At 39.5% G+C, this 16,848-nt stretch overlaps 1 protein-coding gene across 2 annotated transcripts in view; it reads left to right on the plus strand.

Annotated features, from left to right (window-relative positions):
- The first annotated feature begins 658 nt into the window (after positions 1-658).
- Positions 659-16,848, plus strand: part of SP6 (Sp6 transcription factor) — a 39,229-nt gene continuing 23,039 nt past the window's right edge. The window contains exons 1-3 of one of the 2 annotated variants that reach the window (XM_073608086.1): positions 659-1,269; positions 2,095-2,129; positions 14,998-15,124. The gene's annotated coding sequence lies outside the window, so the exon portion shown is untranslated. The remainder of the gene's footprint in view (positions 1,270-2,094; positions 2,130-14,997; positions 15,125-16,848) is intronic. The other variant, XM_073608085.1, reaches the window with a different exon arrangement.

Here is a 16,848-nt window from a genome sequence, read left to right on the forward strand (position 1 = left end):
TTAGCCATGATAGCCCATGTATCTCTGTAAAGACAGGTCAGCCATGATAGCACATGGCCACGTTCAGGATGCCATTAAATATTTCTTTCTGCACGCTTTCCCAGGATGCACAAATGTGAATGCAGTCAGTTTCACTCATACTTGGTGTAGGAGGAACTGAAGTTTTGCGTACTTTTGTGCACGTTTTCATGCGACACTCATAGTGCAGCCTATTCATTTGAATGGGCTGCCCTACACAGTTCTGTACAGCACATTTAAAAAAAAAAAAAGGTTCAGGGGCTTCTTTCTTTACATTTCTTGTGGGTACAACAGCTAATTCAAATGAATGGGCTGCTGCACCCATGATGTGCTTGTGCAAATGTGCACGCACAAGTGTGAACCTAGGGTAAGCGCAAATAAAAAAGTATCACGGACAGTACTCAGCTGTGTTGTGGATTGCAGTAGCCTGACTTGATCAGGTTATTAAAAGAACCTGTATTATATATGTGGTATTGTGTTTGATAGAAGTCTTTATTCCTTCCTGAGGTCTACATCCTGCAGACTGTCAGGCGCTTGTGACTTCCTCCACTAATGTACATCTCCCAGGTAATCCCACAAATCCCTCTTCCTTTCTTGTGTGCTTGAGCTGTCTGCCGGCTGACACACCCCTCCTTTTAACAAGTAACTTCACAGGGTGAAGCCATGCCAGCTGGGCTGTTTCCTCCGCTTCAAAGGGTTAAAGTTATCAGAGGAGGAGCTGGCTGAGAAATAAGGCAGAGGTGCAGACAGGAAAAACTTTAGGTGTGTGAGAGGAGCAGTCTGGGTCTGAAAACATTACAGGAGCTCCATGCAGATGAGACCAGATGCTGCTTTGTGGAGGTGTCAAGTGGACAGCACAGATAGCACAAGCTCCCTTCATCACTGGTAATCAGTGGATGGCCTAAGGCTGCTTGTCGTTAAGGCTAGATTACGCTTGGCTGTCAACGTCTCTAAGGAAGATGGACCTAAGTAAATAGCTATTCTCTTAATTTGAAGAAGGAGATCAGGGAATTGTTGAGATCAGGAAATCCTGTCTTTATGTTTACGTTTTTGGACATCTTCCAGCTGTCAAGTTCAATTTACCAGGTGGACCTCAGATCTGATCACAGATGGACTTTCACAACAGTGATGGTTGACACCAATGTTCAGGTCCCCAATAATGTGACTGTCTAGAAAGGACCATCCTGCTGACCTCTCAACATCTTCTGGATGAACATTTTTTATGGGCAGTTTCCAGACTGGATTGTGAAGGTATTTACTTGTACTATGATGTAAGCATGTATTTCCATGTAGGGTAAAATACAATTTTAAAAGGAAAATGCTTAAATGGAGTTTCTACTACTACTTAACCTACTTCTTTGCGACAAATGATGAAGATTTTTCCCTTGGATGCATACTGATCTACTCCAGTTTAGTGCAGTTTTTGGACCTCTGTGGTTTTCTGGCCTCTCAAATGAATTGGCGTGGAAGACCCCATACACACTATACAACTTTTTGTTGTTGTATAGTTGTCTGATTTCCTTAAGATTTGCCAAAACCATGAAGTGCAAGGGCCTGCCTTATTGCATAAAAAACTGAAACTCTTAAGGTTTGACCTCATACAGTTTTGGTAAATCTGAGTGAAAAAAATCACAGTAAAGATTGACATTGCCAATGTAGATGATGTGACTCTAATTTGTTAAGAGAGGAGAAAAGAAATGAGAGCAAAATGGCAACTGTTGCCCATAGTGGCCATTAAAATATTTTTGGTGACCAATCAAAAAAATAGTATTTAGAACATGTAAGTAAAAAACCTAAGTGGTTGATTTGGTTTCACATTTAAATTTGTGTTCTACAGATTACACACTAGCCGGGTGTGCTATTAGGGTCATGCACTAATTCTATAACCACAAAAGTAAACCCCCCCAAACTAACAACTAACCCCACCAACTAACAAAGCATTTGTCTAAAATAATATCCACATCCTTTTTCTCCCCCCCCCCCCTTTTTTTTTTAATGTATTTATTTATTTTAATTTATTTATTTACCACTTTACAAATCCGGTAAGTGAATTTTGTGTTTCTTCTTTTCTTCCAGAATCTGCTTCATTGAATTATACATCATTTCATAAGGTAAAGTAAAGCTGACCTTACATGGTGGTACAATCTCCAGTGAACATCATCTATGTAGTAGGAGAATCAACCTAAATAATCCAATCAATGTATATCCAGTCTGATTGCCCCATGTACTACATAGCTTTTGCTACAGGTTGACTGTGCTATCTGTTAGATTTACCATGTGCTACTGTCTTTCAATCAAAAAAATTGCTACAATGAGACTCTGTGCACACTAGCGTTTTTTTTTTTTAAAGCTCCTAGAAGCTATTATGAGCATTTTTCTGCTCCTAGAATCTAATAGTGTGCATGAACACATAGGATAAAACACTATTTGATGATCAAAGTGTTTTTAAAGCTTCAGAGTTTAGGAGCAGAAAAAAAGAATAGTTCTTGGGAGCCTTTTTCTGGCAGGAACGCTCCCAAACACTTCTAAAAGCTACTAAAACAGCTTTTTTTTTTCTTGTACTGCTGTGAAAACACTAATATAACGCTCCTAAACATTTCTAAAAGCTACTACAAGCTGGCACAAAAATGCTATTCTCAGTGTTTTTCATCCAGTGTGTTTTTTTTTTTTTTTTTTTAGCTTATAAAAAATACTAGTGTGCACGAAGCCTGAAAAATACATTATAAAAAGGAGGTCACAAAAGAAAATGTTTAAACTGTATGTTTAAGGTGGTCTAATACAATAATTTACAACATCATTGGGGCATTTTAATAGCATGAAAAGAACATTTAGGGGTTTAAAAGAAGATCTTAATTGGGATCAATTTGAAAATAAAGTTTGTTTCTATAAAAATTTAACTGATGGAAGCATAAAATTCCATAAAATTTTGGGTATGAGAAGAGGGGGGGGGAGAGGAAGAGGGAAAAGACAGGAGAGGGAGGTGAGGGTTGCTTGATACTAACATTTTATAATATCTCAACCTAGGCTACGACTTTTCCAAGGTCTCTAATGATAATTTGGGTCATAATAAGGCAAGAATTCTAATATTGGTGCGTTTCTAAATTGTCATGATTTATGTTCAGTTTTTCTTAATATGAATACAATCAGATGTTGAACTTCACTGCTACTTACTTTGGCCATTGCTAATTCAGTAGAATGAACTTGGCATGTGATCCTTGGGGAATTCCATTACTCCTTAGATAAAATTTCATGGGTCTTGTGTGTTTGCAACTTTTTAATTCTGGAAAAATATTTTAAATAAAAAAACAAATAATGACCGATTGGCTAGTTTGATGTGAACCCAATGTCTGCACTCGAACAGCTCTAATTAACACCCATACAAAGGTATAAAGTGGACTTAACAGACCGCCATAGAAGAAGACCCATGCCAGGGCTCCCTGCTAATTGCTCTTATGGTAGCTAGCCAGCCTTGCTTTGCAGAACCAGATTTACTGGCCATTGCACCATCAGGTATGTAAAGTAGCTGTCAGCTCCTAACAAATCTGGCATCTCCTATATAAGATAAGTGAACTTAGACTTCAGTAGTGCCTCACAAAGTCGTTACTGACTCCTGGTAGTTTTTAGACTATAGTCAGAGATTTAATTGGGGTGTTGGTATGTAAGAAGGCAGGAACTTTGATGTTCACATATTTGGCTTGATGAAGATTGTATTTGTTGAATAACTAAGCCTTGGATTTAAAACTATTTTCTTTTAGTTACTTCAGTAGCTCTGCCTCCCTTGTTTGAGTTCTATAACTTTTTTTTTTTTTTTTTCTTTTTATACAGTAGTAATGTAGATACAATAACTATGGGTTAGGCCCCTTTCACACTTGTACAACCTGAAAGTTGCGCGACTTGAAGCAATGACTGTGTAAGCTTGAGGTCTACGGACCCCAAGTCACATCAAAGTCACTGCAACTTGAAGTCGCACAGATATGTGGGGTACGAATTGTCATGCGACTTTGCAGTCCCAAGTTGCAGGACAAGTCGCACAAGTGTGAAAGGGGCCTTAATGGCTAACAGATCAACAACCTTATTGATGTAAAGTATAACATATCTACCCACAGATAAAACTTCTTTATAAATCACAATCATCAAGACCATAGAATCAGGACCTAAAGAAGACCCCCCCCCGTTTCTTCCTTCCTCCCTTTATTTTATGTATTTATTTTTTTTTTATCAATATAGTATTTATTATAATGGGGTTGAATGGTTGGTCTGACTCTCATATGAACATCATTTTTATTTTTATGTAGTACAGCTACAAAAAATACACACTTATGATTCAACCACTTAAGGACCGCACATACTGCGGCAGGGCGGCTCTATTGCGTGAAACAACGTACCTGTTGCCTGTACCTGTTGGTGCGCTCACTGCGTGGAGGAGGAGCCAATGCGCGTGTCCGGCCGGCCACCGGTGATCGCTTCACAAAGAGACAAAACGGGGATCTGCCTGTAAACTGATCTGATGTAAACAAGGCTGATCCCTGTTCTGAAAGGGGAGAACATGGAGATCTGCTGCTCCTGGTAATTAGGAATAGCGATCTCTGTGTACTCCCTGTCAGTACCCCCCCCACACACACACAGTTAGAAACACACTTAAGCCTTTGATAACCCCTGTAGTTAACCCCTTCCCTGCCAGTGTCATTCATACAGTGATCAGTGCAAAAAGTGTGACTTGGGGTCAGATTTGTCTGCCGCAATGTCGCAGCCCCGCTAAAAATCGCTGATAACTGCCATTACTAGTAACAACAATAAAAAAATAAATAAAAAGTCCATAAATCTATCCCGTAGTTTGTAGACGCTATAATTTTGCCCAAACCAATCAATATACACTTAGTGGGATTTTTTTTTTTTTACCAAAGAAAATGTAGTAGAATACATATTGCCCTAAACTCAAGAAGAATTTTTTTTTTTTGGAGATGTATTATAGCAGAAAGTAAAAAAATATTGATTTTATTTTTTTTTCTAAATTGTCGCTTTTTTGTTTTGTTTTATAGCGCAAAAAATAAAAGAAGAAGTTTCCCCAGGGTGGGGTTTTTAGGCAGCACAATGACAAAATAGAGTCAGTGATGTATGAAAAAATATAACAAATTTATTAAATAGTATACCATAAGAGCTAAAACAATGAGCTCCAGTGGGGGGTACTTAGATTAAAATTGAAATAAGCTGAACATACATTGGCAGACACATATTCATAACAACGCTTGGTAACATGAATATTAAACCTGACGCGTTTCAACCCCTATACTTAGGGTCTTCTTCAGAGGGTCTGTCCAATAATGTGTGTCCAGCAGAAAAGGAAAAAGGCCTCCCACATGGAGATCCCCTAAGAAGACTGTCCTCCCCTCTTCCCCAAAGGGAGAGTCCCAGGCACCTCTATCGCCAACACGCCTCAGACCAGGGCAGTGAAAAACAGCGACGTGACTTATGAGAGGTCACACTCTTGGGCACCGCCCGTCAGGTCAGACGACCGACCAGGAAACACAAAAACACACCTCAAAAGGTGCTAGGTAGCTCATGTGTTTGCACCATGTTGCCCCATATAGCTAGACTGTTGCTTGTCAGCCAACCCGGAATTGGTCACAAACTGTATGAGGCTCAGTGGATTAGTATCCAACCCTGAGTCCAACAGTTGAAGTGAAAACAGAGAGTGCTTGCAGTCCACCGAGCAGGAGAAGGCCTTTTTCCTTTTCTGCTGGACACACATTATTGGACAGACCCTCTGAAGAAGACCCCAAGTATAGGGGTTGAAACGCGTCAGGTTTAATATTCATGTTACCAAGCGTTGTTATGAATATGTGTCTGCCAATGTATGTTCAGCTTATTTCAATTTTAAATCTAAGTACCCCCCCCCACTGGAGCTCATTGTTTTAGCTCTTATGGTATACTATTTAATAAATTTGTTATATTTTTTCATACATCACTGACTCTATTTTGTCATTGTGCTGCCTAAAAACCCCACCCTGGGGAAACTTCTTCTTTTGCTTTTAGCTTTTAAGGGGTGAGCAGCAATCCTTTTTCCTTCTCTCCAGTGTCCTCTCTTTTTTTTATAGCGCAAAAAATAACCACAGAGGTGATCAAATACCACCAAAAGTGGGTAAAAAACAATCAATTTTATTTGGGTACAGCGTTGCACGCTTGCGCAATTGTCAGTTAAAGTAACGCAGTGCCGTATTGCCAAAAAATGGCCTGGTCATTAAGGGGGTTAAACATTATGTGTATTCAATAAACCTGCAAGGAGAGAAAAAGCCAGTTTTGTAATCTTTCAATTATATGTAACTTGCTAATGCGGCTTTTGACTTTTAAAATAATTCCTTGGTTAGAGGGTATTTTAGTGCCAACTTTTTTTAAAATGGGCCAATGTAGAAATTATTAGGTCTCATGTACACTGTAGCTCAAACGCTTGATTTACAAGCGTTTGAGTTTTTTTTTTTCTTCTGCCGTTAGGCTAACATGGAGGAGAGTTTGTGTCCATGCACACATAGGTGTTTACATGAGTTTAGAGGCAAGATGTAGGTTTAATGCGTCTAAGCGCGCATCAACGCTTTGCATTTAACGCTTGAGCATTTATTCATTTCAATAGCCAGAATAAATTCATATTCTGGCCAATGAAATGTATGAACACCCAAGCGTTTGATGCTCCTAAATGCATTTGGCTTTAGGGGCGTGTCTTTCTCCTGCCACGAGAAAAGCCATTCAGAAGAGTTCAGTGTGTATGAGGCCTAAATGTAAAAAAATATTCCTTGACCATATCAATGCACCATTGTTGACTGTTCTATTATAATTGGAATATGAACATCCTTGCATATCAAGAAAAATGAGAACAAAACGTAGGAGGACACTATAGTGTATGCTGTTGAATTTAAGTGTTACTCAACCCAGGACCCTGCATTCACTATATCTGGTCTCCCACAATACACAGAATATGGAAATGCAATTTTTTCAGTAAACCTAAACTGCTAAACATCGTTTCTCATCAACAGCATATAGCAGTCTTATAACTTCTCAGTATCTGGCCAGGCACTGGTTAAAGTTTGCAGGAGGAGTCTTCCTTCTCCTCTGACTGTCCTATGAGGCTGGATGACCCCTGACCCTCTGCCTGGACAGTGCTGATTGGCCCTGTGCTGATCACATGCACCCTGCCAAACCAAGAAAAAAAACTCTAGCAATACACAAAAAAATTAGCATGTACAGAGTGCCCACAAGGTTCTGTTCTATCAGTAGATGGATTGGGGACAGTGGAAGAAGGGGAGGATCAGAGAAGGCAGGATCAAACAACCATTTTAGACCATGCAGAGGATTAACCCCTTAGGTTTTACAGTGAGTATAACAAGCATGCTTTACTGCATATACAGACTGATTTTACTGTTGTGGGTTTAGTAACACTTTGAACCAATTTTGTAAATGAAAGCAGGCTATTCACTTTGATGCAACTTACCCTGTTGTTCCTCCAGAATTTGCTAGGTATTGTTTTATCGGTGATCAATTGAATTCCTACCTGATGGAGCCTGCAAAGCTCTGGTACTGATGTGCCTTAAACTGGCTATACACTAGTAGATTTTCGAAAGAAAGCTCACATGAACAGTAGTATGAAAATTTGTACAAAAATTCTCAGTACATTCGACTTAAGGAACGTTTGAAAGTACTTCTAAATTTTGTTTGCGTTCAGCATTTTGATTTTGGAATGAATTGACTTTCCTGAATGAACTACATTCACTATTAGAAATGAGTTTCCCTCCTGCTGCGTTGAATTTTCTGTACACTAAAACAAACATTGATTTGACTCTAATTGAAAATTGAACTAACATTCTTAAAATGACATTTTCCAACAAAGGTCAACTGGTTTATGGCAAGTCTTAGCAGTGGCCACTATACTGACTACCAGCATAACAGGGCTGTTCAATGTAAAGGGACACTACAATTTTCATTGCCTGTTTACTGACTCTTATAATTATTTATATAAACGAAATTCTGCGCTGGCAACTTACCAAGTAGAAAATTAATAAACTATAATAAAAGCAAATAATAAAACCAAATAATAAATACACTATGCAAATAGTTGTGAATGTGAAAAAAAATGTATAAAAGGGAAAAAATTTTTTTTTATGTTTTTTTATGCCCTGGGGGAGGGGCGAAACGCGTCAACGCAACATCCTGCCTACGCCTGTTTAACCAGTGACATCACTTCCTGGAGTTGGTGGAACGCACGCCGTTCAGCGGCGAACCGACCAAGTATCTGAATGCTTGCTCTGCATGCCGGTCCCGTGAGTAGCGCACATATGCGCAGGTGACCCCATGGTATCCTAAGGTTTTACACTATATGTCTTTTCTTTTCTTTTGGTGGAACGCGAGCTTTGTGGTCCCAAAAGTTTCCTTCTAACCATCTCCTACATCAGCATACCTTTTGCCCTGATTTATCATACGGATGAAAAAGCTGGAAGTCTGCTGATTGTCCTTTTGTGAAGGAACATTTTGATTTAATAGATACTCTGTCATTTGCAAATTCTGATCCAATTGACATTTTTGTTTCATAATTTCACTTGGTGTTTATTTTGTTTAGAGGCTCACTTCATTGCTATTTATGATTATGAATACATGAGAGCACATATATATATTATATATATATATATTTTTTGCATCAGTTTAGCGATATTCTATCGCCTCAAGTCGCATAGTGTTTTGGATGTGTGTTTTTTTGGATTACTCATCCAAACTGCATCACTTGTATGTACATATATATTTTTGATTTGTCCCTTATCACATTGAGTTACCCAGTCTGTTAGTGCATATGTGCACGATTTCACTCAGTACACAGCAAATTGTGCAAGGTCTACATAAAAAAAAAAAAAATTTCCCTTTATACATTTTTTTTCACATTCACAACTATTTGCATAGTGTATTTATTATTTGGTTTTATTATTTGGTTTTATTATAGTTTATTAATTTTCCACTTGGTAAGTTGCCAGCGCAGAATTTCGTTTATATCTTATAATTATTTGTTTCATTTTATGCTACTAAAAACAATTTTGTTGTACAGTAAAACCTTGGATTGAGAGTAACTTGGTTTTGAGAGCGTTTTGCAAGACCAGCTAAATTTTTAAATAAATTGATATACAAGTAGCGTCATGTCACAACTGAGTATAAAAGAGAAGAGAGGCGCCTCTAAGGGTAGCAATATGACTACATTTAATGAAGGTACAACTTTTAGCAACTCACATGGTTGATGATTAAAACAGGCACATCTAAAGTATGCAGGCATCCAGGTTAAAGCTGTCCACATAGACCATCCTCCGCACCGTCATCGACCTCATCCCTTCCACCCTGCTCTCCATGAGTGGTTCAAGCCTTGCTTTCAGATCACTTTACTGCAGGGTAGTCTTCCCGGTCACGATTGCAGACTGACAGAAGTGAGAGCCGGCGGTGCGGGCCATGGTCTATGTGGACAGCTTTACCCCGGATAGCTGCATACTTAGATATGCCTCGTTTAATCATCAACCATGTGAGTTGCTAAATGTTGCACCTTCATTAAATGTAACCATATTGCTACACTTAGAGGCACCTCTCTTCTCTTTTATACTCTGTAGCTCCTGCTGGATTTTGCTTCTAATCCCCTTCTGGAAGCTTGCATTTGTGGATGGACATTTTATGGTTACACAACCTATCACACTGCTATAATCTTTTTATATGGACTATAAACTGAAGGATTTATGAATAAATGGTTGTGGAATGAATCATCTGAGTTTCCATTATTTCTTAAGGGGAAATTTACTTTGATATACAAGTGCTTTGGATTACAAACATGCTTCTGGAACAAATTATGCTCACAATCCAAGGTTTTACTGTATATAGGCGAGGGTGTTAAAAATGTTTGATTTTTATATCTATGCAGCTTGCTGATTAATCTAATGTATCATAATCTTTAGATATAAACATTTTTAACTGAGAAGGTAATGGAAAACAAGTTCCCACAATCCTTTGGTGGGAGATCTGAAATCTAGGAAATTCCATAGACTAGTATTCAGATGCCTGCCAATATTTTCTGAAATTTTAAAGTGATTGTAAAGGCAGAAGGTTTTTTTTTTCTATCTTCATGCATTCTATGCATGAGGATAAAAAATCTTCTGTGTGCATCAGCCCCCCTAATACTTACCTGAGTCCCATCTCTATCCAGCGATTTCCACGAGTGCCTCAGCCGTCTGGGACTCTCCCTCCTGATTGGCTGAGACAAAGCAGCAGTGCTATTTGCTGCTGCCTATCAGTCAGTTAGCCAATCAGGAAAGATAGGGGGCAGGGACGAACCAGGGCTCCATGTCTGAATGGACACAGGGAGCTGTGGCTCGGCTTGGGTGCCCCCATAGCAAGCTGCTTGATGTGGGGGAACTCGACTGGAGGGAGGAGCCAGAAATGCCAAAGAGGAGGGTCTGGGCTGCTCTGTGCAAAACAAACTGCACAGAGGAGGTAAGTATAACATGTTGTTTTAAAAAAAAAATAACTAAAAAAAACAAGACTTGAACAGGAGGCGCTGCAGGCGGTACAGCTGTGCTCCCTTAACGTGGCCCAACGTTTGTCCAAGCTGTATATTGTCCTTAGAGTTCACTATACGGCTAGATCAAAATGGGGGTAAGGCCGGACTCGCACTGCCCTAGATGTCTGAGAGACCATGGAAATCTCATACATCTGTTATGGCGCTGCCCCAAGTTGCATCGGTTCTGGACAGGGGTCGTATCCACGATAAATGGAGCCTTTCAGGTCACTGTGCCGATGGATCCAAAACCCTGACTGTTGGGGATTGCGGATGACATCCCCACTGGGGACGATCAGAAGCAGGCCATTGCCAGGGCTCTGTTTCAGGCCTGCAAATTAATCCTTAGGCACTGGAAGGCGGTTGACCCTCCAGCGCTGAAGGAGTGGTTGGCACAGATGGGGGACACGCTCCGGCTGGAGAAATACATCTTTCAACATACAAACTGTAGTCATCCTGGCTGGATACCCCTGGCATCTCTCCTATAGACCTGGTGATGGATAGGCTGCTGCTTTAATCTGCTCAGATGAGATGGAGGGGAGGGCAGGAGGGGGGGGTAAACTAATAATCAGGTGTAGGGGGCAGACCTCCTAGATATGAAATATATGGGAGACGCTTGGGGCTGGCAGTAACTTGTATACCAGGCTAATGAGTACTGAGTGATGTTTGTGCTGAATGAACCACTGAACTGTATGTGTCCGGAATCTATGACAGTTGTCATTCTATCTTTGTGAATTGCATGAAGATCGTTGCTGGTGTATCTTTGTAAACTGTAATGTTTTTCTTTGTTTGTGTTCCAATAAACTTTTTTTTGAGAAAAAAAAAACCAAGACTTTAGTATAACTTTAAAGACGCACATTGAGGAAGATCTACTAAAACTGGAGCACACAGAATCTGGTGCAACTGTGTATTGAAACCAATCAGCTTGCAGGTTTTATTGCCTAAGCCATTGGTCATCAACCCTGTCCACAGTGCCCACCAACAGGCCAGGTTTGCAAGATAACTGAAATACATCACAGGTGATATCATTTGCTGCTCAGTGATTGCAGTATTCTAGTCTGCATCTCCCCAAGGTAATACATAAAACCTGGCCTGTTAGTGGGCCCTGAGGACAGGGTTGATGACCACTGGTCTAAGCTTAACTGAACAAGCTGAAGTTAGAAGCTGATTGGTTACTATGCACAGCTGCACCAGATTCGGTGTGCACCAGTTTTAGTAAATCCCCCCCCTTTGTAGTTATTAACCAAAAACATTTAGCAGGACATAGAAGAAAACATTAGTGGACACTTTGGGGATAAAAGTAAATCTTACACTAGAATGTATTTTGTGGTCTGATCACTTCTACAGGCTGGAGTTTCTAAAAATTGTGGTGGGGGTGTTCTGCTCCCCAATATTTAACATTTTTATACCCTTTTTTTTTTTTAATAGTTTTTTTCTCCTTATCAGTTTCTTAGATTTAATTTCTTATGGTTTGTAATTTTGAAAGTACACGTTGTAAATGCTAAAGAGATAGATATAGATAGAGAGAGAGAGAGAGAGAGAGAGATAGAGATTATGTGTCTGATCTGGGTATTAGTAATACTTCAGCATAACTTGGAAACCTACAGTATGTGGTTGAGGAGTATGCGCAACAGACACACAGACTGTTGTGTCATATCAAGGTAGTAAGTAATTATCACAGTAGTACGAGAATATTGTGACCATTTAGGAAAATCTTAAGTCTCTCTTATGTATTCTGTCCATCTATGTATAATTGTCTGTGTAAACATTTTTCACTTGCTCTTGCAGGCCTAGAATGTTTTCAGGCAAAAATAGTTTAAGCAGTTCCCACCTGATGTATAGGGAAATGACGGCTGCGGGGTGGTTCTACTGTTCTGGGACAACGTCATATGACGTCGTCCCACTCTCGGGCGCACAGCACTATGATCGGTGCCGCGCTGTGTTCCTGGGACACGGCGCATCCCCAGTCTTGGTAAAGAGCTGATGGACACCCATCAGTGTCCATCGGTGCACATCAGTGAAGGAGAAAATGTACTTCTTTACAAAATTTTCTACCAGGAAAAACGTTTTATTTTTTGCTTAAAAAAAAAAAAAAAAATCATTGAATCAATCAATCAATTGAATATCGCCAAAAGAAAGCTCTGTCTCAAAAAAAAAAAAACAAATGTAATTTGGGTACAGTGTTGCATGACCTTGCTATTGTCATTCAAAATATGACAGCACTGAAAATTGGGTAGGAAATGCGTAAAAGTGTCCAGTATTAACGCAGTTAAAGAGTACAGTTATTAACTCTCCTATGTTTTTCAGGATATCTTAAAGTGGAACTATTTAAAAAAAAAAAAAATTACGTGATTTACATTTTGTTATGGCAATAGAAAAATATGTTATACCCTACACCAGGCATCTTCAAACTTCGGCTCTCCAGCTGTTGCGGAACTACACATCCCATGAGACATTGTAAAACTCTGACATTCAGACATGACTAGACATGATGGAAATTGCAGTCCCTGAACAAATGGAGGGCCAAAGTTTTTGAAGACACCTGCCCTACACCATAATATTAACCAAAGGATAAACCTGTTCTGGTGACAAATGCCCAAAAAAGATATATCCTCTTACTTCCTGCTTTCTCAAGTTGATTGGTGGACTTCCCTTCACTTCCTATCAGGACACAGGCCATAAAAACAAAAACAAAACCTGGACAACACCTTTTGCCATTCTCTACTTTTACTAAAACTATAAAAAAAAAAAGTTTTGGCCTTACATACACGTTTTAACCTTTTAAAAACCGTACTTTTTTGCCAATAGTTCACACTATGTAGTTACAAGAAAGTGGTGTTATAGACACACAAGTCCATTCTAAAGTGTGCTCCTTTTTTTTTTTTTTTCTTCTGTTTTCTTCTTTACAATGACTGGAAGTAAGTGTATATACTACATATTATTTCATGCATCTTCTTATAAATTTGCAGATTTGCTTTAGGATTCAAATATCCAGAAATTTATGACCATTGGCAAGCTTTTAGAATTTATTTTACACTTTCTTTTTTTTTTGCTACAATTTCGCCCTAAATTATAAAAGGGTCACTCTACAAAGTGACCCTTTGAATTATAAGTGGAGTCTTGTGATTTGAGTCACCTGTTGGCTTCACTGATTTTGAGTGAGTAGTGAAATATCACCCATAGTTCCTAGGCAAGAAAAGCAGAAGTGGGAAAAGGTACCTGTCCAAAATGGTTAAAATAAAATTAAAAAAGGTTGAGGGGGGGGGGTGAGTGGAACTTTTAGGCAACAATCTGCTTTAAACTCTGGGAAACATTCCCTTGCATGCAAAGCTCAACTCCCCTTTACAAAGTAAACAGTCTGTTTGCCATTAGTAAAGCAAACCTTATGGGTTCATCAAAATGCCCCTGAGGAAGATGCATTATGGAACTTTTTTAGCTGTGCCCTACTTCTGAGAATGAAGGCCATACATAGATTAAAAAAAAAAAAAAAGTTATGCTTTTTTTTTTATTATTATTAAATGTGCACTTGACTGTTATAGGTTCTGGGGCCCAGTAGATAGTGTATTCATTGAGGGGGCATTTTTTAAGTGGAAAAGTTTGCTTTGTAGGAGGGTGGGCTCTTTTCATAAAACGCCTCACACAATGTACTCCTTCAGTGATGAGACTTAATTTGATAAAATAATAAGGCCGGGACTGTACACTGTATACCGCAAGCACCTTCCAGTGTACATAGAAACTAAGAACCTGCAAGAAACTGGGGGAAAAAAAAGTTTCTATCAAAAACTCTAAAGCCTAGTACACACTACTTTTTATTTTATTTATTTATTTTCGTTCAACCCAGCGGGCTGAACGAAAAAAAAAAAAACTCAGAAGGAGCCACTGTGCTAACTATCTGACTTTAATACAGTGATCTCCCCTGCTGTGCTGTGGGGGACAATACAAACCCCCCCCCCAGCCAGGACGCTCTGTCCATAGATTAGATTGACTTCTGTTGTGGGAATGGCCATGCATGGATTAAAATTTGGCTGGTAGCTGCTGAACAAAGGAAAATCATGAAGAATAGGGGGCTTTCACAGAGGACTGCCAAGATCCTAAGAGCTAAAATTCACAATTTTTGTTTAATTAAAAAAAAAAAAAAATTAATTATATATGGCATGTAGCTGCTGAACAATCTGAATTTCAATCCAACAATAGCCATCTTAACTTCTAGCAGCATTTTAATTGTCGGACTTTAGTTTGAATCCACAATAGGAGCACATTAGGAGGCCTGTTTAGATAGAACTACTTTTTTATGAAGGTTCTTAGAAATACCTAAAAAGTTCCCTCAGCTTTGCAAAATTGATACATTTGAGAGGCTGAAGTTACGAATGTTCTTGGTGTTTTTTTTTTTTTATCACTTTTGTGGTTATTTGCAGTTAATGGACTGAACACAACAAGGGATGTGGTCTGAAAATCAACATAAAGAAATTCTAAGAACCTGAAAAAGGCAGCTACATGTGCCAGTCTGCAGCAAACTTTTACAGGGAACTTTAAAACTAAGAAGTACGTATCTATATGCAGCAAGTTATTCTTTCATGCGTACAGTGCCTTAAAAAGGTATTCATGCCTCTTAAAATTTTCCACATTTTGTCATGTTGCACCCCAAAAACATAAATGAATTTTATTGGGATTTTGTGTGATAGACCAACACAAAGTGGCACATAATTGTGAAGTGGAAGGAAAATTATATTTTTACAAATAAAATATATTTGAAATGTGTGGCATGCATTTGTATGCAGCCCCCTTTACTCTGATACCCCTAACTAAAATGTAGTGGAACCAATTGCCTTCAGAAGTTACCTAATTAGTAAATAGAGTCTGCCTATGTGTAATTTAATCTCAGTATAAACTCAGCTGTTCTGTGAAGCCCTCAGAGGTTTGTTAGAGACCCTTAGTAAACAAGTTGTGGAGGAGTTTAAAGGAGAAGTCCAGCCAAAGCTTGTTTGACTGGGCTTCTCCTATGGGTCACAGGAGTACAATTCATTTTGCACTCCTGTGACCTGTTTTCAGCAGAGAGCGGACTGGATTCCGCTCTCTGCTGACGTCACAGAAATTGGTCCAGGCACCACATCATTGCGACAAAGTCTGGATCCGCCAGGTGCCTGGATTGATGCCTGTCTCAGCCTCTCAGCGAGCTGCTAAGAGCCTAAGAGGGCCACTCCCTACCCTTCCAAGAGCTCAGCGCTCCAGTGAGCGAGGAGGGAGCAGAGAGGAGGGAGCTACTCCGGGAACTGAGAGAACCGAGCCATCGGTGATGTTCGATCGTTCGGTTCTCGGTGCAGAGGCGGTGGGGGACAGATGCAGCATCAGACTGGTGCGTAAGTATGATTCTGGGGGGAAAAAAAAAAAAAACATACATCTCTTTTTAAAGCAAGGTTAGGATATATATATATAGATAGAAGATATTTCAAGCTTTGAACATCTCACAGAGCACTGTTCAATCCATCATTTGAAAATGGAAAGAGTCTGGCACAACTACAAACCTACCAAGACATGACCGTCCACCTAAACTGACAGGCCGGGCAAGAAGAGCATTAATCAGAGAAGCAGCCAAGAGGCCCATGGTAACTCTTGGAGGGGCTGCAGAGATCCACAGCTCAGGTGGGAGAATCTGTCCACAGGACAACTATTAGTTGTGCACTCCACAAATCTGATCTTTATGGAGGAGTGACAAGAAGAAAGCCATAAGAAATCCCATTTGCAGTTTGCGAGAAGCCATGTGGGGGACACAGCAAACATGTGGAAGAAGGTGCTCTGGTCAGATTGGACTGGCCCAGTCAAAGTCCAGACCTAAATCCAATTGAGAATGTCCGGCAAGACTTGAAAATTGCTGTTCACAGATGCTCTCCATCCAATCTGACAGAGCTTCAGCTATTTTGCAAAGAAGAATGGGCAAAAATGTCACTCTCTAGATGTGCAAAACTGGTAGAGATAGCCCCAGAAAGACTTGTAGCTGTAATTGCAGCAAAAAGTGGTTCTACAAAGTATTGACTCGGGGAGGGGGGGGGGGGGGCTGGATACAAATGCACCCCACACTTTTCATATATTTATTTGAAAACCATTTTATCATTTTCCTTCCACTTCACAATTATGTGCCACTTTGTTGGTCTATCACATAAAATCTCAATAAAATACATTTACGTATTTGTTTGTAACATGACTAAATGTTAAACATTTCAAGGGGTATGAATACTTTTTCAAGGCACTGTGTGTGTGTGTATATATAT

The sequence above is a fragment of the Aquarana catesbeiana genome, linkage group LG12, assembly GCF_042186555.1.
Source record: "Aquarana catesbeiana isolate 2022-GZ linkage group LG12, ASM4218655v1, whole genome shotgun sequence".
Classification (NCBI taxonomy): domain Eukaryota; kingdom Metazoa; phylum Chordata; class Amphibia; order Anura; family Ranidae; genus Aquarana; species Aquarana catesbeiana.